The 27,778-nt window shown below is 39.1% G+C and overlaps 1 pseudogene; it reads right to left on the bottom strand.

The window, feature by feature from the left end:
• Nucleotides 1-938: 938 nt before the first annotated feature.
• On the bottom strand, nucleotides 939-25,238 carry LOC131367752 (alpha-2-macroglobulin-like; annotated as a pseudogene).
• Between the last annotated feature and the right edge of the window lie 2,540 nt (nucleotides 25,239-27,778).

Below are 27,778 nucleotides of genomic sequence, written 5' to 3'. Positions count from 1 at the left end.
TCTGGGTCAGATTATTTCTTTCACTTCACACTTGCGTAAAACTGTAAGGGCTAAAATGCAGGACATTTTAGATAAGATCTTTGAACTTGATGAAACATATGCGGTCTCCCCCTCCCCCACCCTTTGCAAAAAGCGACTTGTATTACAATCAGAATATGACTGCTTGATGACTCATATTGTAGAGAGTCAACTACGACAAACCAAGCAACGTTTTTTTTTTAAAAATGGCGATAAGGCGGGTAGACTCTTTAGCTCAACAGGCTCATGCAGCTAGTGCCTCTACATTAATTCCAAGAATTATTTCTTCTAGTGGCAATCTTACAGCAGACCCGGCTGACATCAACAAGGCTTTTCTAGATTTCTGTATTAACCTTTATACCTCAGAGTACTCTTCAAGCTCAGCAAAGATCCACAGCCCCTTAAACTCATTAAATTATCCCAGAATTGACGAAGACACAGCTAAGAAATTAGGCAGCCCCATTTCTCCTCAGGAGGTTCAACAGGCCATTGGACTGATGCAGAATGGGAAATCCCCAGGCCCTGATGGGTTTACAGTTGAATTTTATAAGGCATATTCGAATTTACTAGTTCCAGTTTTGGTAAGGATGTATAATGATTCCTTTCAAAAAGGTAGATTGCCAACAACTCTGTACATGGCTTTCATATCTTTGCTTTTGAAGATGGATAGGGACCCCACTTATTGTGGCAGCTACGGTCCAATTTCTTTGTTAAATGTAGATTCATTCTATTGTTATTTTAAACGATTCACTTATGAATCCTGTTGCTTTACAAAAAAACTGCTAAAAAAGTGTGATATATCGATATATTACGATTCTGTCAATATCTTCAACAAAACATTCACACAGAAGGCATTTAAAGGGTATTTTTATTCCACAACAAAATCATATAATAAATCACATAATAAAATATAGACTGAACCAGCATAGAGCAGATAGACAAAGGATGTTTGCATCTTCAAATGCAAATTTAAAACCCTACACACATGGAGAGGTGTATTCTGTCTCAGACTGGTCACCTAAATGAAATATGGTCAATGTTAGAAAATTAGAATGTTAGAAAAGCAGTAGAATGCAATCATTACAGTAAATTATTAAATAACACAAACCAGGAAAATCTTACTTGTTTGGTAGTAATCATAAATTTTGATTAATGCTGGCTTGAGACTTTTGACAGGAAGCACCTGCTTAATGTGAAGCTCATAGTTGATAGGAATTTTCTTTTGGAGCTGTTGGAGACACCAGGCATTATATTGTACACACACTCCATCATATATGTTGTTTTACATGTAGTAAATAATACATATTTCTTGGGCAGGATGCACAGCACAGTTGTGTAATATAGGTAATGATAAATATTGTATACATATTATCCTCTTACCTCTTTGATATACATGATAATATGTTCATCTTTAGAATCCACCCATTCCACCAAAATGCCTCTTTTCAGCTAGAAAAACAATGCAATAATTATTCTACTGTTACCATTTCAGTACCTATGTATTTAAATATCTGGTTGTCTAGGTATGTATATTACAGAAATCTTAGCAATATTCCTACTCCTTACTTCAGCAGGATCTGCTGTGAACCCTGATAAGAGTTTTATATCCACTATGATCATGTTAGTGCTGTTTAGTTCCCCATTATATCTGGAAAAAAGTCAATAACAGTATCCTTATTAATAATGATTAATGAAATGAAAAAAATCACTCCAGGGTAAAGTTTACCAATTTTTTTCTCACTTTGAGTCAAAGATATGTCATACATTTATTCTTACCCAACAGTGAACTTGAGGGTCAAAGTGTGACCAAATGATTTTGTGCAGTTTCCCTCAGTCTTCACTAAAATGTTCAGTGTACTGATTTCAGTAGGTGTGGGGACATTGTAGAAAAGTGCTGTCTGCAGGCAGGGATTTCAGTTAATAAACAAAATGCAATCAATTAAAAATATATTTAATTGACTTTTAAAAAAAAAGCATTTGTTGGGGAAACTGGGCAGTCAGTGCTTATACAATCACTTGAAGATTCATAGGACTGTATTTTTCTCTCAAAAAAAATGAAGGTTTGGAAGACTGGAGGCATTAGATGCACTGACCTGCACTGACACGCAGGTGGAGCCCTTCACATCAATGCTGAATTTGCCAGGAACATCCTGCAATGATCTTTCTTGATACAGTAACTTGTTGCTCTGGTTCACATCAAATTTGTGACTGTCTCTATCTGCTGACTTTACAGTTACTGTGCTAGAGCCTTCTGAGCTGAACACTTTAGTGGAATACAGAGCCAGAGCATGGAGAGCCACCACTGTGTCCTAATTGAAAAAATAAACATACACTGATTTATCATCATAATGGCTAAATGCAAAAGAGGCTAAAGGAAGGGCTGCAGATGAATCGAGTACCTGGGTGGATGAAAAACCTCCATAGGGATTTTGCTGCTTCACCAGCCAGCTGACTATCCTATTAGCATAGCCCAAATCAGCAGCAGTGAGTTGATCTGAAGTGAGAACAGCTAGCAGCACGTAGGAGCTGATTTCCACTGACAAGGAGCCTTCATTGTCATCACTGTCAGAGTCATCTAATGTTGGCTGAGACCAGTGGAGATGACCATCTAAAACAGGTTTGTTTAGATTAGTGATAATGATAAATCACACTTTACTGCTCTAAATTATGCCTGTTGTTCACAGTTTGCAAAAAAGAAAAAACCATTTAAATGAATGTCTCATTAAAACCGGATTAATCAGAGATTGAGCTTCTTGCACTTACTATTTTCCAAACTATCTTCAAAGTCATATCACGTGGAGTGATGAATGTAAGATGGTTTAGATTTGTTTCACAATGTACATGTAAGTTTCCACATTTTTCCAGTAACGTTTCAATTGAACCACTGGATGTTACAACCATAACAGCACCAGATGATTATTTGCTTTGACCAAAACAGCATATTATTATACTGTATTATGTCAATATGTCAATAATGTTATTTAAGCATCCTAGTCAGTTATAGAATGCAGTTTTTGAAAGTGTCCAGAGTTCTCAATGAAAGTGTAATACTTCCCTCTCCAAATAATCTAAATGATAAATGTTACATTTGCAACTAATAAAAATAAGAAAAATACACTGATTAACTCAGTACCTTCTCGAATGGAGACATTATCCAGCTCTTTTAGTAGCCGCTCTCGAACTTCTTTGTCTACAGCCAAACTGAAAGTGTAGGCCAACAGTGCAGTGGTGTAGGTGTTCTTCAGGTTAGAAATAGAAGATTTTAGGCACAACAGCCCTTTATTCACAACGGGATCCTGCAATGAAAACACACACATAGTACACTATCTAATACACACTGTGTAGAATAAAAAAAAAAAGTATTTTACTATATATACATATATACAGTATCTCACAAAAGTGAGTACACCCCTCACGTTTTGTAAATATTTTATTATATCTTTTCATGTGACAACATTGATGAAATGACACTCTGCTACAATGTAAAGTAGTGAGTGTACAGCCTGTGTAACAGTGTAAATTTGCTGTCCCCTCAAAATAACTCAACACACAGCCATTAATGTCTAAACCATTGGCAACAAAAGTGAATACACCCCTAAGTGAAAATGTCGAAATTGGGCCCAATTAGCCATTTACCCTCCCCGGTGTCATGTGACTCGTTAGTGTTATAAGGTCTCAAGTGTGAATGGGAAGCAGGTGTGTTAAATTTGGTGTTATCGCTCTCACGCCCTCTCATACTGGTCACTTGAAGTTCAACATGGCACCTCATGGCAAAGAACTATCTAAGGAAGCCTCTACTAAAGATGATGCACAAGAAAGCCCGCATACAGTTTGCTGAAGACAAGCAGACTAAGGACATGGATTACTGGAACCATGTCCTGTGGTCCGATAAGACCAAGATAAACTTATTTGGTTCAGATGGTGTCAAGCATCTGTGGGGGCAACCAGGTGAGGAGTACAAAGACAAGTGTGTCTTGCCTACAGTCAAGTATGGTGGTGGGAGTGTCATGGTCTGGGCCTGCATGAGTGCTGCCGGCACTGGGGAGGGAACCAAGAATGCTAACATGTACTGTGACATACTGAAGCAAAGCATTATCCCCTCCCTTCAAAGACTGGACCGCAGGGCAGTATTCCAACATGATAATGACCCCAAACACACCTCCAAGACGACCACTGCCTTGGTGATGGACTGGCCAAGCATGTCTCCAGACCTAAACCCTACTGAGCATCTGTGGGGCATCCTCAAACAGATAGTGGGGGAGCGCAAGGTCTCTAACATCCACCAGCTCTGTTATATCATCATGGAGGAGTGGAAGAGCAACCAGTGGCAACCTGTGAAGCTTTGGTGAACTCCATGCCCAAGAGGGTTAAGGCAGTGCTGGAAAATAATAGTGGCCACACAAAATATTGACACTTTGGGCCCAGTTTGGACATTTCCACTTAGGGGTGTACTCACTTTTGTTGCCAACGGTTTAGACATTAATGGTTGTTTGTTGAGTTATTTTAAGGGGACAGCAAATTTACACTGTTATACAGGCTGTACATTCACTATTTTACATTGTAGCAGAGTGTCATTTCTTTAGTGTTGTCACATGAAAAGATATAATAAAATATTTTTCAAAAATGAGATGGGTGTAGTCACTTTTGTGAGATTCTGTATTTGCTTTGTCATGTCTCAAGCTCTTACCTGCACTGTAATGCCCAATTCAAGCAATGATGCAGTGATGTAAGCAGTAATGGTCACTTCATCATTCACACCACCCTGTAATACATGAAGTAGAAATTCACTCAATTTATTCAGAAATGTGTTCTGCAGTATGGACACCCCAAATACAAGACATACCTTCATTCTATTATTAAACAGATTTCCCTGTTGTATGAAACAGCCATCTGACCTCTGCATACCTATGAGCCATTCCTTTGTACTTTTAATGTTTTCTGGATCAATAAAGATGTAACGTTGTGCTTTGCCAAAAGTCCTCAAGACAAACGCAGTTAACCTGGAAGTGGAGATTTATTTTTATGTACAAAAACATTTTGTACATACCAGAAAGATAAAAAGTTGATAATCACTTGTCATTAACATTACCTGTAGTCTACAGAGTTTGCTTTAAGAAATTCTTACCATGTGTTCTCCTTTTCCCTGCCAAATGTGCTATATCCACCACTAAAATGCTTATAGTTTAGCTGCCTCTGGTATCCTGTGTAAAGACAAATTACTGATTCTGATTATTTAATAAAAAATATATATTTATAATGGCTAATATTGACTTTTAAAGATTATAAAGGGAAATATAATCTCACTGACCACTCTTTAGAAAACCAGTAGCCCTCTCACGGATATCTGAGGTGAGCTGCTCGGTGTTCTCTAGATACTGAAGAATGTAGATATTGGGGGCAAGGATAGCGATGTTTTGTTCTCCACAGCCATATGGCATCTTTAGCAGTCCATCCAGATTTTGTAATGCACGGCCAAGTATGTCTCCTTACAAATAAACACAAAAATATTCTGTATCAGTTTATTATTGCTGACAAAAACATATAGTTGAACCATTCACTGAAACTCCACAGCACTAATTCTTATTCATGTCAAACAGCAGGCCAACAGAATGCTGACTAGGAATGTCCCAATAATTAGTTGTACAATATGTGCTTAGTATTGTTATCATGGCTACTTATGTCCACTACCCATATGTTTAATTTAATGTTAGCTTGCATTTTTAGCTTTGATTTGCATTGTAATTGATTTCATAAAACTATGCAGTTATATGTTGAGATATACACCGATCAGCCATAACATTATGACCACTGACAGGTGAAGAGAATAACACTGATTATCTCCTCATCATGGCGTGGAGGTCATGTCCTCAATGTTGATGTGTCAGAAGCAGGAAAAATGGACAAGCGTAAGGATTTGAGCAAGTTTGACAACGGCCAAATTGTGATGGCTAGACCACTAGATCAGACCATCTCCAAAGCTGCAGCTCTTGTGGGGTGTTCCCAGCCTGCAGTGGTCAGTATCTATCAAAAGTGGTCCAAAGAAGGAACAGTGGTCAGGGTCATGGACAGCCAAGGCTCACTGATCCATGTGGGGAGAGAAGACTGGCCTGTGTGATCCGATCCAACAGACAAGCGACTGTTGCTCAAATTGCTGAAGTTAATGCTGGTTCTGATAGAATGGTGTTAGAATATACAGTGCATGATGGGTCAGGGCTGTTTTGGCAGGAAAAGGGGGACCAACACAATATTAGGCATGTGGTCAGAATGTCTGATCGGTGTATGATTAGACATTTCATGAGTATTTGCATAGTCAACACAAAATAAATCAACTCAAGTTATCTGTAAATCTGCTGAATCCTGGGGACTCAGGGCACAAGGAGGGGACACAGTGGACAGGGTGCCAACACATTGCATCGCAGGGTACAAGCACAGACAATTTAGAAATGACTACAACGCATGTCTTTGGACTGGGAAAAGAGACCATAGTACATGAAGAAAACATCTGAAGCACGGAGAATGCAGGCAAACTCTTTGCACGCAGCATGGAGATGGGAACCAAACTCCCCACCCTGGAGGTGTAAGGCAAATACTAAGTAACCATGCAAAGCCATGCCAATCAATTAATTCCTAGCCTGAGTAGCCACCTGTAACAGCATCAACAGACACAAGACCAAAGAGAGCTCCTCGAGCAGAGCTTGTTGCTCTTTGTTCAACCCTCTGCTTCATGTAGATGAGATGCCCTGGACTTCACTAATTGACAAAATTCTTCAGGTACAAGCTTCCCCCATTTGTGGTCCAAGGAACGCCTGCACATCTGGAAGATATCTGCATATGGCATAATCGGAGACTAAAAGCAATAATTTGGACACTCAAAGAAGCAGGCTTGGTAGTAAGCTATAGGTTGCAGTCTTTCCCAAGTACAAGTCAACTACCTTGGCTCTTGCATGGGACAAAGTGAATGTGAAAAGTTGACAGCATTGTAACATGGTCCCAGTGCCAACAACAACAACAAAAAAAATCAGATAAGAGTCTTTTTACCATTTTTGTTGAAAACACCATAATGTTTTTTGTCTTACCAAGAACTGAAACAGAAGCTCGCATTGATCCCTCTATTACATCCTCAGGAAGAATCAGCTCCAGCTCTTCTGAAACACTGGTGCCTAGAAGTAAAATAAAAGGCATCACCATCTTTATCAGGGAGTAGAAAATAACGTTAACAAACATGTTTGCGTGAAACAATCAGATATGAATCAACTGCAAAAATATTTGCTAGTCTAACCATCGGGACAAAATAACCAGCTCAGGCTCTTCATCTTTTCAGTTCCTTCAGCCTACAGGGGAAATAAGGACAGAGGGAATTAAAGTCCACTTGAAGGTCTTTCTTCCATTTGCATACAGGCAGGATGAATACTCGCCCTCAGAAGATGGTTCCAGAGTATAATCTGAGGAAGGGGCTGGGGTCACTTTAACCTGTCAGTGAGGCACAGGTGATTAATTTACTGTTCATCTCAAATGTCACAATATTTGTGAAAATGAAATCTTAGTCTTTCAGTACCATAATGCATTTGGAAAGATAACTGAAGACAGTGGCCTTCAGCTCAAAAACCTCTCCCCGGATAATGGAGTAGGGCAACGAGAGCTCCAGGAAGAAGGGCTGAAACACAGTGAGCTGAACAGGAGGAGCCAGACCCAGACCCTTAGAGGATACGCAGAATGCCTCTGTCTCCCAAGTGGTGATGGTGTCAGGAACAGTGACAGGAAGCTGTACTGATCCAGAGTCCCTGTGGACAATCATGACTCTCAAACTTATCAAAAAGAGATCATGCATTATTCATGCTAATATAGTTAAGTTTATCTTTAAAATCACCATAGATTTATAAAATATATATGCTAAAAGGTGACAAAAATCAATCTTAAATGTTATGTCAGGATGGTGTCAGGAACAGTGACAGGAAGCTGTACTGATCCAGAGTCCCTTGAATTGGAAAATTAAACAATGTAAACTCATAAACCACAAATGTTGTGTAGAAACATGCCAATTAAAACATTTACATTTGTTAATACTGTTCTACTGTTGGATCCCCAATACATTAAACTGCAAGCAAATTAGAGAGGTGTGACAAAATACCAGTATATGAATCTGTTTAGTGTTCAAAGCATTCACAACAATTTCCACTGCAAGTGGGCATTGTCTATACTGAAAGTTTTTTTCATTTACTCTTTTTCCTTTGGTGATTAGAACATTACATCCTTCTCTTTTCCAACCAATCATAAGTCTGAGGCTCACAAGATGGCATCTCTAGACAGTGCTCTAAAGTGTCATAATTGTTCTCACCTCCTTTGTATCTATTCACAATTCGTCTGTGTATTTAAACCCTTGTGTTTCACTGTTCTAGTTTAATTCATTTAATATCCGCTTCTAAATCCTGTTTCTTGTACAGCTTCATTATATGTTTGTTTTGACTTCTGTCACGTAATGGTGGCCTGCACATGGCAAGATCAGACCCAAAGTGCAGGAATAGCAGCCAGTCGCGATAATATACTTTATTTTTTTTAAAAAAGAAACATACATGGAAACACTGGGGAAAAACTCAACACAAAATAAAATCCATGGAACAGAAGAGGCACACAATAACACGAGGACTCAGCAAAATACACACAAAACAGAACCCGTATACGTAGGGAAGGTAATCATTTAAAAATAAGGGACAGCTGTGCAGCAGCGGGAACAAGCTAAGGATCGGGTGGGGCAAACAAGTGAGAACACAAACATAAACAAAGACACATGGCACAGGTATAAACAAACCCCTGCTGGAAAGCCCCCTAGTGTTCCAACAGGGAAATAGCCAAGCCCTCCATGACTTCTTGGTTTTGACCCATGCTTGTCTTTCTGAGTTTAAATATGGATTATCCAAGTTTATCTTTTGACTTTGACTATAAATATTTGATGTGGGCCTAATAAACATGTTGATCTAATGCACTTGCATCCTGCCTTTGTTTTTCTGATGCCCATGTTACAGCAAACCCTTCCACTATAACCTGGAAGCTCCAGTGAACAATAAAAATCACTGGGCTGTCACCATCTTTTATCAGATTTGGTTTTGTTCCATTCCAGAAATATCAGAATCAGTTATGAAGCCAGGAGGCAGTGCTGCTGTGTGTAAAATTAGGATCCATCTCATTATGATTTTTTCTTCTGCAAGCTGTTCACTTCTGTCCTAGCTCTGTGTTGTTTTTTGTGTTTGATCTTTATGTTGTATGTTTATATAGCACCAGGTCCTGGAGAAACATTGTTTCATTTCACTATGTACTGCATTAGCTATATGTGGTTGAAATGACAATAAAGCTTCTTGAATCTTTAATCATGCAACTAAAACCTCACACTCAGGTAGCTTTCAGGCAAGCTTTCAATTTGAGCAAAAATAAATACTCCATCTTCGTTAATATTCCTCTACAGCCTATAAATAAACAACATTATGCAACAAGCTGATATACTGACCCCACTTCAGACAGTTGCCAAATCCATGTTTCTGGGAAGAATTTGCGGACTGTCTCACTGGGTTCATAATCTATTGACTCTCCTTCAAGCGCCGAACCAACATTAATATTCCACAAATCCATGTCTGTGAAAGTGATCAAAAAAAGTAATTAGTACACTTAATAGATTAGTTTTTTGAAATCTATTTAAAAAGTTAGAAATAGTGAGGACTATGTAGTACACTGCCTACAGCATTTAGCTGTAATATATATATATATATATATATATATATATATATATATATATATATATATATATATATATATATATATATATATATATAATTTTTTATAGCATTATTTATTTTATTAATATAATTTTGTATAAAATGGAAAAAGGGCAGGATCTACCAATAATTAAGGAACTGTTATAATAATTCAGTCTTTCGTGTATCGAACAGTGAGGTTCTCTCGCCAAATTTGTTATCATCTTCATCCCCACTCCCTGTTGAGTTAAAATAAGTCATAATTAGTGTAGTAAATTTTAAAAATTGCATACAACACTAAATAGTTTCTATGTAAATACATTTAAATAACATGCAAGTAAAATTATCTATCTGACTGACTCCAATTTGTATGTCTAATATAACTGATTCCAAAAAACTTGTGGTCAATTTGATTTAAAAATTATGAGATACACTTTTTTATTGTGTGTGTGCATGTCTCACCTCTGAGGCAGGCTAAGCTACATACAGCAGACAAAATGAATGTTAGTGTTGTTAGTGCTGTCTGTAAGTGCTATTTCCTGATCCTGTAGGTATTTGTTGTGTACTGTAATAACATTTTTACACACATATTTACACAAGCACTTATTACATTTGACCACCATGTTTCTTTTACCTTTATTGTACTGTAAACACAGTCAACCTCTGCATCCTGTGGAGGCCTAACAGCAATCGAATAGTGTGATATCTATGGGAGATATAATTTAACACTACTAGTACTACTAGTACTTTTTGACCTTTGTATGTACATTACATTAACAGAAGAGATTTAAAAACCTAAATGCTTTAACTTTATATACAATGAATAGTGATTGTACACATTACTATTGTTCCTATTGCTACTATTTAAATCCTACCAAGGTACCTTTAATGTACTGTAAGCATGGCCAGTACGTACATCAGGTACATCTTGTAGAGATATAAGATGCCAGTCTTCAACCACGAAGGGATAATCTGACATAGATGTCACAGGCAACAATTTAAATATCTATGAAAGACATATTTCACTGATTATTAGATATCATATGCAGTACATCTCAAAACACAAACAAAAAATACTTTGTGACAAAAAAAAAAGGTTTATGCAAGGAATAGCAACAAACTCCATTATTATTATTATTATTATTATTATTATTATTATTATTATTATTATTATTATTATTATTATTATTATTATTATCTGTCTACATATATATATAATTTTCTTCCTAAATTCCCTTTACTAGTAATTTGCTTGGTTCTGAGGCAGCATAGTGTTAACACAGCTGAGCTGAACATAGCACCATGTTCATTAGTTGGAATTTGGGTTTGGGTTGCTCTCTGTGTGGAGTTCTGCATGCTCTCAGATTTTACATGGCCACCTCTGGGTTCTCTGGTTTATTCCCACCTTAAAAATATGCCACTCCTTAGTGTGAATGATACTGCAAATGTGTGCATAGTGTCCTGTGGTAGACTGTCATCCTATTCAAGATGTACACTGCTCAATAAAATTATGTTAAAAGTAGACTTAAATCACACATTGGATCTTGAACCAACATCATCTGTTCAGGGCTGGATTTAAAATGACACTGAAAATCAAAGTAAAAATTTTAAATTACAGACTGATCCAACTTACATGAATTTCATTACGACAACTCATAATGTGTTTGACCTTCATGTGGCTTTATGCATTTCTGACAATGTCTGGGTGGACCAAGGTCTCCTCCCAGACCTGTATCAGGGCAACATTGAGCTCCTAGACAGACTGTGGTGCTAGACAGACAGACTACTTGCTGGCTTTAGATACTCTGATACATAACATACCATAGGTTCTCATTTAGATTCAGGTCTGGGGGACCTGAGGGCCAATCAATTGCATCAACGCTTTTGTCATCCAGAAACTTCCTACACACTGTCATGCACCAGGAGGAACTCAGGGTCCACTGCACCAGCCTAAAGTCTGACAAGGTGCCTAACAGTAGTAAGCGTACCAGTGCCTAGCACACGGATTTCTGTGCATTTCTCCAAGTATATATCTCCCCAGACCATCACCGACCCACTGCCAAACTGGTCATGCTGGATGATGTTGCAGGCACTGAAACATTCCCTATCGCATTTCTAGACTCTTGATTTGTGGTTAAGATGACTGTGTTTGAAGCACTTACCACGAGTTTCTTGCCTGTGTCGAAGAAAGTTTATTTACCCTAATTTTTTCTCTTTCGTCTGAATATTTTACACTGTCAGTTTTCGTTTTCAAAATCTTTACTTACATATTGCAGTTAATTGTTCTTTTTTTTTTTTTCTTGGGAGAAGTTTGGTTTTCAAACAGCAATTGGAGGAAAACCCACTTCGGAGCTCTTCAATATCAAGGTTAAATTCACACAAAGGTATGTGATCATTAAGTATGACTAACTTTCAGCTTGTACAGTGTATGAGCTGCACAATGTTTAGTAATTCTTCCTCCGTCGTTAGCGTTAATTTTACTTGTGATAAGTGTACGCTAGTTAGCTCTCTGATGCAGAAGATATTAGCTTTAGAGGTGCGCATCCAGACCCTAGAGAGGGTTAGAGATAGCGAGAGCAGTGTAGTGTCTGTAGGGGGAAGTCTGGATGCCTTAGGTGGAGTTAGTAACCCCCCAACTCCGGCATTAGAGCCCTCACAGCGGGGCAAATGGGTGACAACTTGGCGGCATAGTCACAAAGCCAAGGCTAACGCTAAGCCTTGCCCACGGGAGCACCACTCCTCTCCGCTTCACATGTCCAACAGGTTTGCTCTCCTTAGTGAAGCACCAACTGAGAAACCTAAGAGAGCTCTGGTTATAGGAGACTCTAACCTAAGGCATGTGAAATTAGCTAGGCCTTTTGGTGCTCCAGCAGCACAGGTTAGGTTTATTCCAGGAGCCAGGGCGCCAGACATAGCAGGTAATCTTAGGGTCCTAGGCAAGCACAAGTTCTCATAGAAGATAGTCTTCCATGTAGGAGCTAATGATATATGACTTCGTCAATCTGAGGTTACCAAGAGTAATATTGTACAGGTGTGTAAATTAGCGAAGGCGATGTCCAATGCAGTAATATGCTCTGGCCCCATCCCAATGTGGCGTGGCGATGTAGCTTACAGCAGGTTATGGTCACTGAACTGCTGGATGTCCCGATGGTGCTCCGAAAACAATGTGGGCTTCATAGACAATTGGAGCTCTTTTGAGGGCAAGGCTGGCCTGTTAGAACGGGACGGTGTCCATCCCACTCAGGAAGGTTCTGCTCTCATTTCTTGCAGCATAGCACAGATCTAGTTAATCGGTGACAATACAGGGCCAGGGCCAGGGAGCAGACAAGCAGGCTAATCCGATCATCTGCTAGCTGCAATGAGTCGTCACTCAGAGTTCATAACATTGAGACGGTGTCTGTTCCCCAAGCCAAACAAAAATGTTTTAACAGAAATCAGAAAATTAACATAAAACTAGATCATAGTGAATGCACAATCAGCACCTTTGATCTGAAGCTCAGACTAAGAACTAAAGCACTTATTAATGAACTGATTACTGATCAGGATTTTAGTGTTCTATGTTTAACAGAAACATGGATTAAACAAAATGAGTATGTAGAATTAAATGAAGCTTGTCCGCCTGGTTATAGCTATATACATCAACCAGGTCTAAAAGGCAGGGGAGGAGGTGTCACAGTTATTCATGATCATAAGCTAGGCACCACACAAAAGCCCAAAAATCAATTCAACAGTCCACTAATTGTTATTTACAAACCCCCAGGGCCATATTCTGAATTCCTCAGTGAATTTGAGTTTGAATTTGAGATTTCATTTCAAACCTTGCTGTTTTTTTAGACAAAGCCTTAATAGTAGGAGACTTCAACATTCATTTTGATAAGTAAGAAGACCCTCTGAGAACAGCAGTTGTATCCATCTTAGATTCAGTAGGTGTTAATCAGAATGTAATAGGACCCACTCATAATGGAGGTCACACTCTGGATCTTATTCTAACATTCGGCTTAAATATAGAAAACACAGTCACTCTTCCACAGTTGGAAGCTATCTCAGATCACTATTGTAGCGTCTCCAGGTCGGCTCACTTGCTCATGGGGTCCATTGCATCCTTCTCAAAAACTCAATTAACTATTACACAGCTCACAACTGAGCTATCACTACTTATAGTCATTTCATTACACCTCAACCGACATGCTGTAACTCATGGGAGCCAGGCTCCGGGATGTCTGATGGCTCTGGATAACCAATGACCCCCCCAACGAGACTGGAGACAAAGGAGGAATCCTGCCTCCATGAATGTTGGAGTTCTGCAGACCATCAGTACTGATAGCCCAGCCTCACACCTCTGGAACTTCCCATCAGCTTGTGACCTTAACATACAAATCACCCTGCGCCTAGCAGTTTTACTGCCGTTAAAAGTCAACAAGAATTCCCTAATCTAAACCAAATCAGTGCCTTGACCGGGGGATGACCAAAGTTCTGACTGAAGACACACACATACACACACACACACACGTACATACACACACACACATACACACACACACACACACCCAAAGCGTCTGGAAACGCTCATCCTGACCCCCACACGCACACACATAAGGAGAGTTCCTTGATTCAAGTTTCAATAAACAATAGTAAAACCCTACCTGACCCATGCCTAACACACCTATATATGTAGTCCCCTTTTGGCTTTATATTTTTATGATTGTATTACCACTCATGACCTGTTGTTCTGTGTTTTCATGAAATAGAACATGTTTTATAAGATTTTTTTAGCTTTGGCTTTTTGCTCAGCTTTTTGCTCTGCTCAGCTCAGCTTGGCCCCACGGGGACCAACCCCCTCTCCGCTCTGTGGTCGGGGGGCCCCTGTGCGCCTTTTCTTCCCGGCACGACCTCTTCTATCGTCGCCCGACTCGACTCCGATCTTTCTTCGAGACAAGACTTTCACTTTCTTCTGAGACTTTGCCGGCAGCTTCAATTGAAGAACTTTGTTTGCACCACCGAAACCTTTTTCGTCTCCAGCAGAATGTCTTGCTTACCCCGAGGACTTTGAATCTCCGAACCTCCTTCATCCACTACATCAGGACTCTTATCAACAAACCAATGCAAGTAAAAGTTACTAATTATTTTAGATCTGCAATTTTAAGCCGAAGCTCCTTTATTAAGGCGAATCCTAATTACCTTGACAATTCTCACACGTGGTAACCAAAACTCGATTTGAAACTTGCCATATTTGATCTCTTCTCTAGTTCCTTATCTCTCTCTCTCTCTCTCTCTCATTCTGATTTCCTCCGTATTCCCTTCCTTAATCTCAATCTCTCTTTGCCGACTTATCCCCTCTCTATAATCCTTATCCTGTCTTTTATGTATGTGTGTCGTAGTTAGTATGTGTTGTGTGTTATTGTTTTATTAAATGCATTTTATTCACGAGTGATTGTCTCTGTGCTTTGCTCACAATTTCGGGGTCCCTGAACATTGCTCTTGCTACGTGCTAAATTACAGCTAGTACTTTATAAAGTAGTTATTCTTTCTTGGTCAGGAAGATAACTTTCCCTGGAATTAATACATAATTATACTGTCTGTTCGGTGGACGAACAAATCAAATAATTGTTATTGATTCTCTGACCGTTAGTTCTAAGAACCCCCATTTGAATATTTATAATTAATTATAACCAGTTATAACTACACATAAATATTTAAATTTTGAGCTAGATTCACTACACTATCTTGTTTCATTTAAAATGCATCTTAGACAAGAGATGTGCAATTTGCCACGTTACCTTATCAAGCGTACATTTACATCTGCTACTGCAGAGAGATTTACCAATAGTCTCCCAGAATTATCATGCTTGATTGGTTCACCGTCTTACCCCACAGAACTTGATCAGGTGACTGATTACCTGGAGTCAATGTTTTGCAACACTCTATACACTGTAGCCCCACATAAGAGGAAAACAATTAAAGAGAAGAAACTAGCACCCTGGGACAACGAACACACACAAGCTTTAAAACAATCAGCTAGGAAACTAGAACGTAAATGGTGTCAAACTATATTGGAAGTATTTTGGTTAGCGTGGAAGGAAAGCCTTCTAAGCTACAAAAATTCTCTTAGTACTGCTAGATCAGTGTATCTCTTTGCCCCAATCGAAGGTAATAAAAACAACCCTAAATTTTTTTTAGTACTGTAGCAAAACTAACTAGGAGTAAAACAACTATAGAAAAGCACACACCATCTATATGCAGCAGCAATGACTTGGCTAAACGGCTATGTGCCTAAATCTTTTAAGTTAGCAGTTATCAAACTCCTGATTAAAATACCTGACCTCGACCCCTGTCAGCTGTCTAACTATAGACCAATATCAAACCTGCCCTTTATCTCCAAGATACTAGAAAAGACAGCACTGGTTAAAGTGGTCAACGACTGGCTTCTGATCAGGGTTGTGTCTCCATACTGGTGTTACTTGATCTTAGTGCAGCTTTTGACACCATTGACCACAGTATTGTACTTGATAGGCTAGAACATGTTGTTGGTGTTAAAGGAACAGCCCTCTCCTGGCTCAGGTCTTATTTGACTGACCGTTATCAGTTTGTAGATCTAGATGGTGACTTCTCTATGCATACCAAGGTTATGTTCGGTGTTGCACAAGGTTCTGTTTTAGGCCCACTACTTTTCTCCCTAAATATGCTACCCCTTGGTGCAATTATTTGTAAACATGGTATTAGCTTCCATGGTATTAGCTGTTATGCCAGTGACACACAGCTATATGTTTCAGCCAAGACAGATGAGTGACACCAGCTTATTAAGATAGAAGAATGTGTAAAGGACATTAGACATTGGATGGTCACTAACTTCCTCCTGCTTAACTCTGACAAGACAGAGGTGCTAGTACTAGGACCACATGCAGCTAGAAGTAAGCTTTCTGATTACAGAGTAACGGTGGATGGTCTTTCTGTTTCATCTTGTCCAGCAGTAAAAGATCTTGGTGTGATTATTGACCCTGGTCGTTTGTTTGAAGCTCATGTAGATAATATCACTAGGGTAGCCTACTTTCATCTCAGAAATATTGCCAAGATAAGAAATATGATGTCACTTTATGATGCAGAAAAACTAGTTCATGCTTTTGTTACCTCTAGATTGGATTATTTTAATGCCTTACTGTCTGGATGTTCCAGTAGGAGCATAAACAAAGCTCCAGTTAGTCCAGAACGCAGCAGCTAGAGTCCTAACTAGAAGAACCATATGAACACATCACTCCTATCTTATCCACACTACTGTACATTGGCTCCTAGTCAAACTTCGCATTGATTATAAAATCCTGTTACTGACCTATAAAGCACTAAATGGTCTCACGCCACAGTACCTGAGCGATCTTTTAGTCTTTTATGATCCGCCATGCCTATTTCGATCAAAGGGTGCAGGTTATTTGGTAATACCTCAAGTAGCAAAGGCTACAGCAGGGGGCAGAGCTTTTTCTTTCAAAGCCCCACAGTTGTGGAACAGCCTTCCAATTATTCTTTGGGTTTCAGACATAGTCTCAATGGTTAAGTCTAGGCTGAAGACACATTTGTTTAGTCAAGCTTTTAATGTATAGTTTTCTTAGGTAAAGGAGCAGATCTGGAAGGTTCATGGGAATAGAGTGTTTGGTGTACTGGGATATTTGGATGCTGTCATCTTACCACCCTCACAAGTCACTCAGGTTTGCTGACTGTGAAGTGGATGGATGCTTTACATCCCGGGAAGCCTTCATGTCTGTCACCTTCTGGCTCTCCTTTTAGTTATGCTGTCATAGCTAGTCTTGCCGGAGTCCCTGCCTGCACTTTACACATAATCTACATTGTCTTTAAACATCACATGATCAGAATCATACTTAATAACTTTCTCTTTCTTTCTTTGTCCTTCTCTGTCGAGCTATACACCCCACTCCTGAGCTCCATTATGACCACTGTCTCTACCCTTGGTCGGAGTCTCGTTGCTTGGTGGTGCTTACTGATGCTGTGGATGGATCTATGTGGACAGCTTGTGACCAGGAGACAGCTGTGGACAGAGCCACTTGGAGACATCATCACAGATCTGCCATTACTTCTGTCAGCTTGTGACAGCAAGGAATCAGTGTCTATAATGACCTCAGAAACTACACTGACCTAATAGTTCCTCATGGGCCCTTGGTTGCTGTTATAGAAAGGACATTAATCAGTTACAGTTACATTATTTACTGTCCAGTGTCAACCAAATGAGGATGGGTTCCCTTCTGAGCCTGCTTCCTCTCAAGGTTTCTTCCTCATATCATCTCAGGGAGTTTTTCCTTGCCACCATCACCATAGGCTTGCTCATTAGGGATAAAATAGAGATAAAATAGTATAATAATTTATTTTAATAATTTATTTTTATTTCTAGTTATTTTTTAGTTGTTTATCTTCTTTTGTAAAGCTGCTTTGAGACAATGTCTATTCTATAAGGCACTATACAGTACAAATAAATTGAATTTAAAATTGAAAATAGACTCTTTCACATCTGTCAACATACGGGAACCAACTGACAATCCTTCTGTACAGAGGCAATTCAATAATCAGATCAGCTTTTTATCTGTAATGGGGATATATGCCTAGTGCCCACATGTCTAATCAAAGACCCATGTCTAAGTAAAGACACTTGGTGGTCATCACATTTCTGAGGACTTGTCTAGAACACATTTGGATTGAATTAGAGTAGACACTACAAGCCAGGCCTTAACATCCAACATCAGTGCCTGCCCTTAAACACACTCCTAAACCTTGTGGAAAGCCTCCCCAGAAGATTTGAAGCTGTTATAATTGTAAAGGGTGGGCCAACTCCATATTAAATTCATGTGCATGGGCACCCTGACTAATCTGCAACTATGCAGCCCCATACACAACAAAATGCGATGCACTGTGTATTCTGACACCTTTCTATCAGAACCAGCATTAACTTCTTCAGCAATTTGAGCAACAGTAGCTTGTCTGTTGGATTGGACCACACGGGCCAGCCTTCATTCCCCACATGCACCAATAAGCCCTGGCCACTCATGACACTGTCGCGGGTTCACCACTGTTCCTTCCTTGGACCGCCTTTGATAGATACTGACCACTGCAGACCGGGAACACCCCACAAGAGCTGCAGTTTTGGAGATGCTCTGATCCAGTTGTCTAGCCATCACAATTTGGCCCTTGTCAAACTCGCTCAAATCCTTTGCCCATTTTCCTTATTCTAACACACAACTTTGAGGACAAAATGTTCACTTTCTGCCTAATATATCCCACCAATGTATATATTGTCTGTATATCTGCACATAGCTTTCTATTTCATTACTGTTTTGCTCATCCAGTTAGATGCTAACTGCACTTTGTTGCCTTGTACCCATGTGCAATGACAATAAGGTTGAATCTAATCTAATCTAACCTACAGATTATACGGGTATTAAAACACTAACCCCTAGCCATAAAGAGGGGATAATTCAAATGTTGGCTCTGTATGTAACTGTGTGTCTGTGAACAGACAATAACATCCAGGGTTTCCTGTCACTCCTGTATGAACCCAATGAGAAGAGAACTGCAGCCATTGATGATGTCATACAATCACCACTCCATAACACACCAAAGACACAGTCAGAACATGTGAATCTCCACACAAACAGTAACCTGAGTAACCTACTTTCCATCACAACAGATACTCCTGACAATTTCACAAGTTTTAGGATGATGGATTTAGGGTTATACAGGAATAAAAGCTAGAATGAATTTCACTTGGTACTTAGTTTTTAGCAGTAATAGACTGAGCTAGAATTTAAAACAGGCTCAAAAACAAAGCAATGTTAGTGCAGAAGATTAAGTAAATCTTAACCTTATTTGTGTTTAGACGGTTCTCAGAATCCAAGATGAACACACTCTGGTCTACAACACTGAGGCCACACAATGAACCAGGATGAGCTGAGATCTCGAGAGTGTTCTTCTCTCCAGGAACTGCCTTGGAGGGAGAGAACTGTAGCGAAACCTGGAGTCCATTCCATAACAAAATGTTTAAGTATATTCAGCTTCATCATCTCAGGAAGAAATCAAATCAGAACTCAAAATAATCCATTACAGTTATTCACTGTAACCTGGGAATTATACCTATATATATACACTGAACAAAATTATAAACGCAACACTTTTGTTTTTGCCCCCATTTTTCATGAACTGAACTCAAAGATCTAAGACTATTTCTATGTACACAAAAGGCTCTCAAAAGGCTATTTCTCTCAAATATTGTTCTCAAATCTGTCTAAATCTGTGTTAGTGAGCACTTCTCCTTTGCCGAGATAATTCATCCGTCTCACAGGTGTGGCATATCAAAATGCTGATTAGACACCATGATTATTGCACAGGTGTGCCTTAGGCTGGCCACAATAAAAGGCCACTCTAAAATGTGCAGTTTTATCACACAGCACAATTCCTCAGATGTCGCAAGTTTTGAGGGAGCGTGCAATTGGCATGATGACTGCAGGAATGTCCACCAGAGCTGTTGCCCATGAATTGAACGTTCATTTCATTACCATAAGCCGTCTCCAAAGGCGTTTCAGAGAATTTGGCAGTACATCCAACCGGCCTCACAACTGCAGACCACGTGTAACCACATCAGCCCAGGACCTCCACATCCAGCATCTTCACCTCCAAGATCGTCTGAGACCAGCCACCCGGACAGCTGCTGCAACAATCGGTTTGCATAACCAAAGAATTTCTGCACAAATTGTCAGAAACCATCTCAGGGAAGCTCATCTGCATGCTCGTCATCCTCATCGGGGTCTCGACCTGACTGCAGTTTGTCGTCGTAACCGACTTGAGTGGGCAAATGCTCACATTCGATGGCATCTGGCACTTTGGAGAGGTGTTCACTTCACAGATGAATCCCGGTTTTCACTGTACAGGGCAGATGGCAGACAGCATATATGGCATCATGTGGGTGAGCGGTTTGCTGATGTCAACATTGTGGATCGAGTGGCCCATGGTGGCGGTGGGGTTATGGTATGGGCAGGCGTATGTTATGGACAATGAACACAGGTGCATTTTATCAAAGTCAAAGTCAAAGAAGCTTTATTGTCACTTCAACCATATACTGTATAGCAGATGCAGTACACAGTGAAGTGAAACAACGTTCCTCCTAGACCAGAGGTGCTACACATAACACAGACAAAGTACAGTGATGCAGACAAACATAGAGCTATGACATAGAAATAAAACAGTTAAACTATAATTTAAAAATTAAAATTTAAACTAAAAAATTAAACTATACTTAAGGTCCAGTCTTTAAGTACTAGGCATACAACAGAAGTGCACAGGAAGACAAGACAAGAGAAGACAGTGCAGACAAACAACATATAGGCCGACTTTGTGCAATGAGCAAGACAGTGTGCAAAGAACAGTGTATACAGTGATTGCAGATATTAAAGCCACACATGTAAACCAGATTAATATAAATATATATATAAATGTAAAGTGGCATGTGCATGCAAACAGGACAATTTAGTGTGTGTGTGTGTGTGTGTGTCTGTCCAGCACAGCACAGTTCAGTTCTTTTTTTCTTTTTTTTTTGTGCGTGTATGTTATGTGTGTGTTATGTATTGATGGCATTTTGAATGATACTGTGACGAGATCCTGAGGCCCATTGTTGTGCCATTCATCCACGACCATCACCTCATGTTGCAGCATGATAATGCACGGCCCCATGTTGCAAGGATCTGTACACAATTCCTGGAAGCTGAAAACATCTCAGTTCTTGCATGGCCAGCATACTCACCGGACATGTCACCCACTGAGCATGTTTGGGATGCTCTGAATCGGCGTATACGACAGCGTGTTCCAGTTCCTTCCAATATCCAGCAACTTCGCACAGCCATTGAAGAGGAGTGGACCAACATTCCACAGGCCACAATCAACAACTTGATCAACTCTATGCGAAGGAGATGTGTTGCACTGTGTGAGGCAAATGGTGGTCACACCAGATACTGACTAGTTTTCTGATCCCCCCCAGACCCCCCAATACAGTAAAACTGCACATTTTAGAGTGGCCTTTTATTGTGGCCAGCCTAAGGCACACCTGTGCAATAATCATGCTGTCTAATCAGCATCTTGATATGCCACGCCTATGAGGTGGATGAATTATCTCGGCAAAGGAGAAGTGCTCACTAACACAGATTTAGTCAGAACAATATTTGAGAGAAATAGGCCTTTTTTGTACATAGAAAAAGTTTTAGATCTTTGAGTTCAGCTCATGAAAAATGGGGGCAAAAACAAAAGTGTTGCATTTATAATTTTGTTCAGTGTATATATGAAAAGTAAGATAAAATCTGAATAAGTCAGTAGTACCTGATTTTTAAAACATTTTTCCACATCAAAATTCTTCCTTGCAACAACAAGATTTTCACTGGGCAAGGCAAAATATGCCAGAACCTGCACTACAGGAGCCAGCTCAGCAACAACTGACAATTTGAATAAGATTTTCCCGTTTCTCAAAGCTGTAGAGTCTTTCACTTCGACTTTCTCAAAACCATGGTGGACTATGGCTCCTTTAGATAAGACCTGGAGCAGAAAGCCAAAATATTTGTTCATCACTGTCAGGTGCATTTCAGTTTAAACTGCTGGAATGAAGTTAATACAGAAGGCTTTCATTTGTAAACATACAATACAATCTTGCTGCACGTACTTACCATGTACATAAGATCAATACTGAAACTTTCAGTAGTTTCGCCAACAATGTAGTAGTTAATGGTTATGGGAATTTCAGCACCACATTTAAACAGTTCCTCTGAGCTCTCTATTGACAGTTTACTGAACACCGGACTGTAAGGTTTAGCAGGTTGGAGCAGCTGTATACGTTTTTTTGCAGTTGAAAAGAATGGTGTTTTGTATTGGTGGTATTTTTCCTCCAGATTGACACTTGCCTAGATAACAGTGAAAATTAGTTATAAAAATCAATTGAAATGATTTCAAATCTAAGGTCATTGTATCATACCCTCAATGTTATTTCTGTTTTAGGATGTTCAGGTGAAGGGACTGAGAAGTTTGCCAAGCCATTATTGTCTGTAGTAAGATTGAGTAGTAGCGTTTGAGACCACTGTTCACCTTCCGAAAGATACACCTTCTTGTTAGGAATTGGTGTTCCACTGAAGGTAGTAACTTTAATCTGTTAATCAGAGAAAGAAGAATTGACAACTTTGATAAAGTTGTCAAAAACATCACTAATATGAACGTTTATGGAAAGTCAGTGGAAAACTCACACTTCCTTCTATAAAGGTGCCATTTTCAAAGTATTTTGGTAAATCCACAAGCTCCACTTTACCGATTTGGAATGAGAGAACTATGATTACAGATTTTACCATGGAAACGTCTAAACAAAAAAGACCAATATACAATACATATGTTAATAATATTGACTAATACATTTTACATCTATTCCAGCATAACTTGAAGTTTACATTAGAAATCAGGTTGTGTCTTTTGTGCCTTGTCTCCCTCAGCTCTCACCTGTTCCTTCCTCTGTCAGTGTAACAGTAGCATTAAAGTCGTCCTCAAAAATTATTTCTAATTCAGAATTCATGAAAGTTGACACATTCAATATATGTAAGACACAACCAGTCTTTCCCATCTTTTAGGAAAACACAAAAACAAATACAGGGTGAAAACTATATCAGTATAGAGATAAAAGTATTAGACTCTTTAATATAGTGTTACTTACACACCTCTACCGTTTCAACCAGGCATGGTGACACCATTGGAGTATTCAGCTGGTGAAAATAATTCTGCCGAAATTTACGACACACTTGCACCAGTGCTGCACCAGGTACTGGCTGTCCATAAGTGTACCTTAAAAATGCACAAGCATTAACCTTTGTTCCAGACAGTGATTTTTTGGGCAACATAAGTGTATTCTATTTTTGTTGTTTTCTTTTGAAACTGTCACCTACGTTCCACAAATCTCCAGCTTCAGTTCCTCCTCACCAACACTGTGTTTTTCTGGTGCTTTTACTGTAATCTCAAACTTGGGTAAGACTGCAAGTCAAATGTCAATATTATTTTATTATAACTTATTTTGTACTGTATATTATGTAGTCATTACAAGTAAATTAATAAAAAAATCTTACCATACTTTTTCACCGTGAAAGAGTGTGTGAATAATTCAGTTCCAATGTTAGCAATGATCTGATATTTTCCCTGTGGAGCCTCAACATTTAGTTCATGAGAAAGCTGCAGTATCAGACCTGTTGGGGTCACATTCGTCCACTGACCAATCCTGTTATTCTTATTATCCTGATTGGTTCATAAAAATAGTATTATTTTTTTAAATAATCAATATTAACCAATTATTAAAATGAACAACAATGTCACAAAAATAAAATAAAATAAAAAAATTAGGTATAGTTTCATTTTCTTACCTCAATTCTTACTGTGCTGTACTGTAAAGGAGAATATAACACCATAAATCTAATTAAGTTGTTTTTTGTTTCATTAATACAATATAAAGATATAACACAAAGAAGTGTGTGATAATAATCTGTGCAGTTACATGTAACCAGCTAAAACTCAGTTTTATGCACTCATTTATTATATCAAAGTAAATATTTGTATTAAAATGTGTCCTTTTACTTTTTGTTCAAGGGGAATAAAATTGGAATCCATGGTGACGATCCTGAAATTTACTGTGGAAAAAAAAAAAGAAATGTGTTTTAAGCTGAATCTACAATTCTCTAACAATTTAAAGGCCTTGGAATTAGTGAGGTATGGTGCAAGAATTTAGTCACCTGTTTGGCCTGGATTGTAGCTGGGTTTATCAGTCTGAATAAATACTAATGGGTTGTAGGATTTAAACATCACTTTTGCTTTCTCTGTTATCTTAAAGCTTTCACCTTTGACCTCTACCTTGATCTCCTGTACTGATTCTCCCTTAACATGTGGAGCCTGTGAAGATGTCATGGATATTGAAACACATCAATCACAATCCTATAAAATTAAAATAATGAAATATATAACTGAGGGCAAATAAGTATTCAGGCACGTCTGCTTTAGTTATTTAATATAATTCTAGTATAAATATCTCCACATTTCCTCATCAAGTTTTTCAACATACCGTATACATTTTTATGTAAATGAATTCATCCTTGTTTCTTCATATTTATAAGTATGAAGTCAAAAGACATTATGTATGTGAATCTAAAGTGGAAATACAGTATTCACTGGAAATAGTTTAAAATAACAAAAAAAACCTCATTTCCCCTCACTTTATATGGGATTTCTGACCTTAAACTGGGAGCAGCGGTGAATCTCCTTTACCACTGTCTCCTGTAAAATACTTTTGTTCTGGTCCTTGTGAATCAGATAAATGTCCATTTGCAGAGTCTCATTAGGCTTCATAAGATCAACACACAGCTTAGCCTCAGAGCCAGACTCTATGACTGCAGGAAATGTCACTATGAAAAATCTAAAATAAAAAAAATATATCTATTTTGTGATTATTCTGTGTGTGTGAATAGCAGTAAAGAGATGCACAATGGTAAAGTAAAGAAGGTTATTATCCTGGCTTTGACTATATTATAGTTCATGTTGTTAATAGTGACACCAAGTGGCCGCTTGACAGAACTTTAATAATACAGCAGCCATTTTTAATTTCAGAACTCATGGTGCAGAGTAACAAAGTGTTACAAAGTGTTGAAGATTGTTTACATATGTTGTGTTCATAGAATGGGATTTTGATTCTGGATTGGATTTGCATGATTATCATAACATGTCTATGTGCAGTTGTTTGAATTTGTTAAGTAACCGAAAATTTATGCATTATTTGTGTTAATATATATTGCAGTTTCACAAATTGATCTTCAGTAATGAGATTGTGGATCCAACCTTTGTCTACGACCTTTACTGGGGTTTGTTTAGCTCTCTGCCAAAGCACTGCAGAAAATGCAAGCTAGGGGCAGAAGAGTGAAAAGATTTGATCCTATCAAGAGACTTACAGTGGACTACATGCACTCCATCTCCAACAGATCCAGAATGTCACACTCATCAACACACAGCTGGCAGCAGCAAAGGTGTTGGAATCGGCCGCAAACTGTTTGGATGACTGTTCTGAAAGGGGTAGGTCTGTGGCTGCTAAGCGTACTGATGAATACATTCGGGCACACTTTTCTCAGAACCAGGGTGTCAAGAAAGATGATCAAGCAAGTGCAGAGCGTAAAGACATTCCTGGAATCAGTCAGTTTTCTCCTAATGCTGTAAATGCCACAAGCAGACATGACCAAGTTGGGTATCGGCATACAAGGCAACCAAATCAATTTTCCTCTCATGTGGGAAACCCCTGTTTTCCAAGTATGCCAGCACATCAATCCAATGAGGTTTCTGATCTGGCAGTGTTTCTTGCATGTCGTGATCTTATCTCTAGCAGCTTTAAAGTATTTGACAACAGGCCAGAGAGTTACATACCCTGGAAAACAGCGTTTATGAATGCCACTTATGGTCTGAATTTTAAAGGTAATGAAGAGCTTGATTTGCTCACCAAGTGGCTTGAAGGCGAGTCCCTCTGACATGCTCTGAGAATAAGAGCAGCCCAGGCATGTGATATGGATTCAGGGCTCAGGCAGTTATGGCAACATCTAGACAAGAAATACGGCTCCCCAGAAGTCATTGAAGCATCTTTATTCGAGCGTTTGGAGAGTTTCACTAAGATTTCTCCCAAAGACTTCAATCAGTTGCAAGAGCTTGCAGATCTGCTCCTCAAAGTGCAAGCAGCGAAAGAAGAAGGCCATATACCTGGTCTTGTATTCCTTGACACATCAAAAGGAATAAATTCTATTGTCGAGAAACTGCCTCACAGTCTTCAGGAAGCATGGATAGTTAAGGGACCTAAATACAAGAGAGAACATTTATTTCATTATCCACCCTTTTCATATTTTGAGAAACACAGGTTGAATCGAACACACCTGAAAGTTCAGTTGACCTGACAAGACAATGTCTCCTCTATAAAAAGAATCACTCATTACTGAAATGCAGAGATTTCAGAATGTCCTTGGCCGAAAGGAAAAGGTTTTTAAAAGAGAACTCTATCTGCTACAAATGGTGTATTTCCTCAGATCATAGGGCTAAAAACTGCAAGATGACTATACATTGTTCAGAATGCAACAGTCAGGACCATGTCTCTGCCCTTATTGATGGTCCAGTTCTGTGGCGTGAAAAGACACCTACCGTACCAACAGAGGGTCAAGGCAGGGAGCAAGGGGAATCAACAATGACAGTGACCACAGCTGTCTGCACAGAAATATGTGGAACAGACCTAAAAGGAAAGTTGTGCTCAAAAATCTGTCTGGTCGATGTTTACCATAATGGTCATCCTGAAGAAAAAAGGCATATGTACATCATGTTGGATGATCAGAGTAACCTCTCTTTGGTGAGGTCAGCCTTCTTTCATATGTTTAACGTTCAAGGAGAAGACTTCCCGTACATGATGAGAACATGTTCAGGAACAGTTGATACTAGTGGGAGGAGAGCAAAGGGCTTTGTAATTGAGTCTTTGGATGGAAATGATTCAATGATGCTTCCAACACTCATAGAGTGCAATTCAATCCCTGACAACAGACTGGAAATTCCCACTCCTGAAGCAGCTGCTTACCATCCTCATCTCCAAGCAATTGCCTCCCAGATTCCGCCACTGGATCCTTTAGCTGACGTTCTCATTCTCATTGGGAGAGATCTTATCCATTCACATAAGGACCGAAAACAGAGAAATGGACCCCACAATGCTCCATACGCTCAACTCCTTGACCTGGGATGGGTGATTGTAGGAGATGTGTGCCTTATTGGAGCTCACAAACCCACAGTGAGCACTTTCAAAACTAGTGTGCTTGAGAATGGCAGGCCCAGCTTTCTCACACCTTGCAAAAACAGCATCCGTTCTAAAGAAAGTTTCACCAGTGAAGATTCCAGACTTTTTATAAGGAGCATAAAACAATCTAATGATATTGGGAAGCATATCTTCAAATGAA

This window comes from Hemibagrus wyckioides, linkage group LG17, assembly GCF_019097595.1.
Source record: "Hemibagrus wyckioides isolate EC202008001 linkage group LG17, SWU_Hwy_1.0, whole genome shotgun sequence".
NCBI classification, from domain to species: domain Eukaryota; kingdom Metazoa; phylum Chordata; class Actinopteri; order Siluriformes; family Bagridae; genus Hemibagrus; species Hemibagrus wyckioides.
This window is presented reverse-complemented; position numbering and strand designations above follow the sequence as displayed.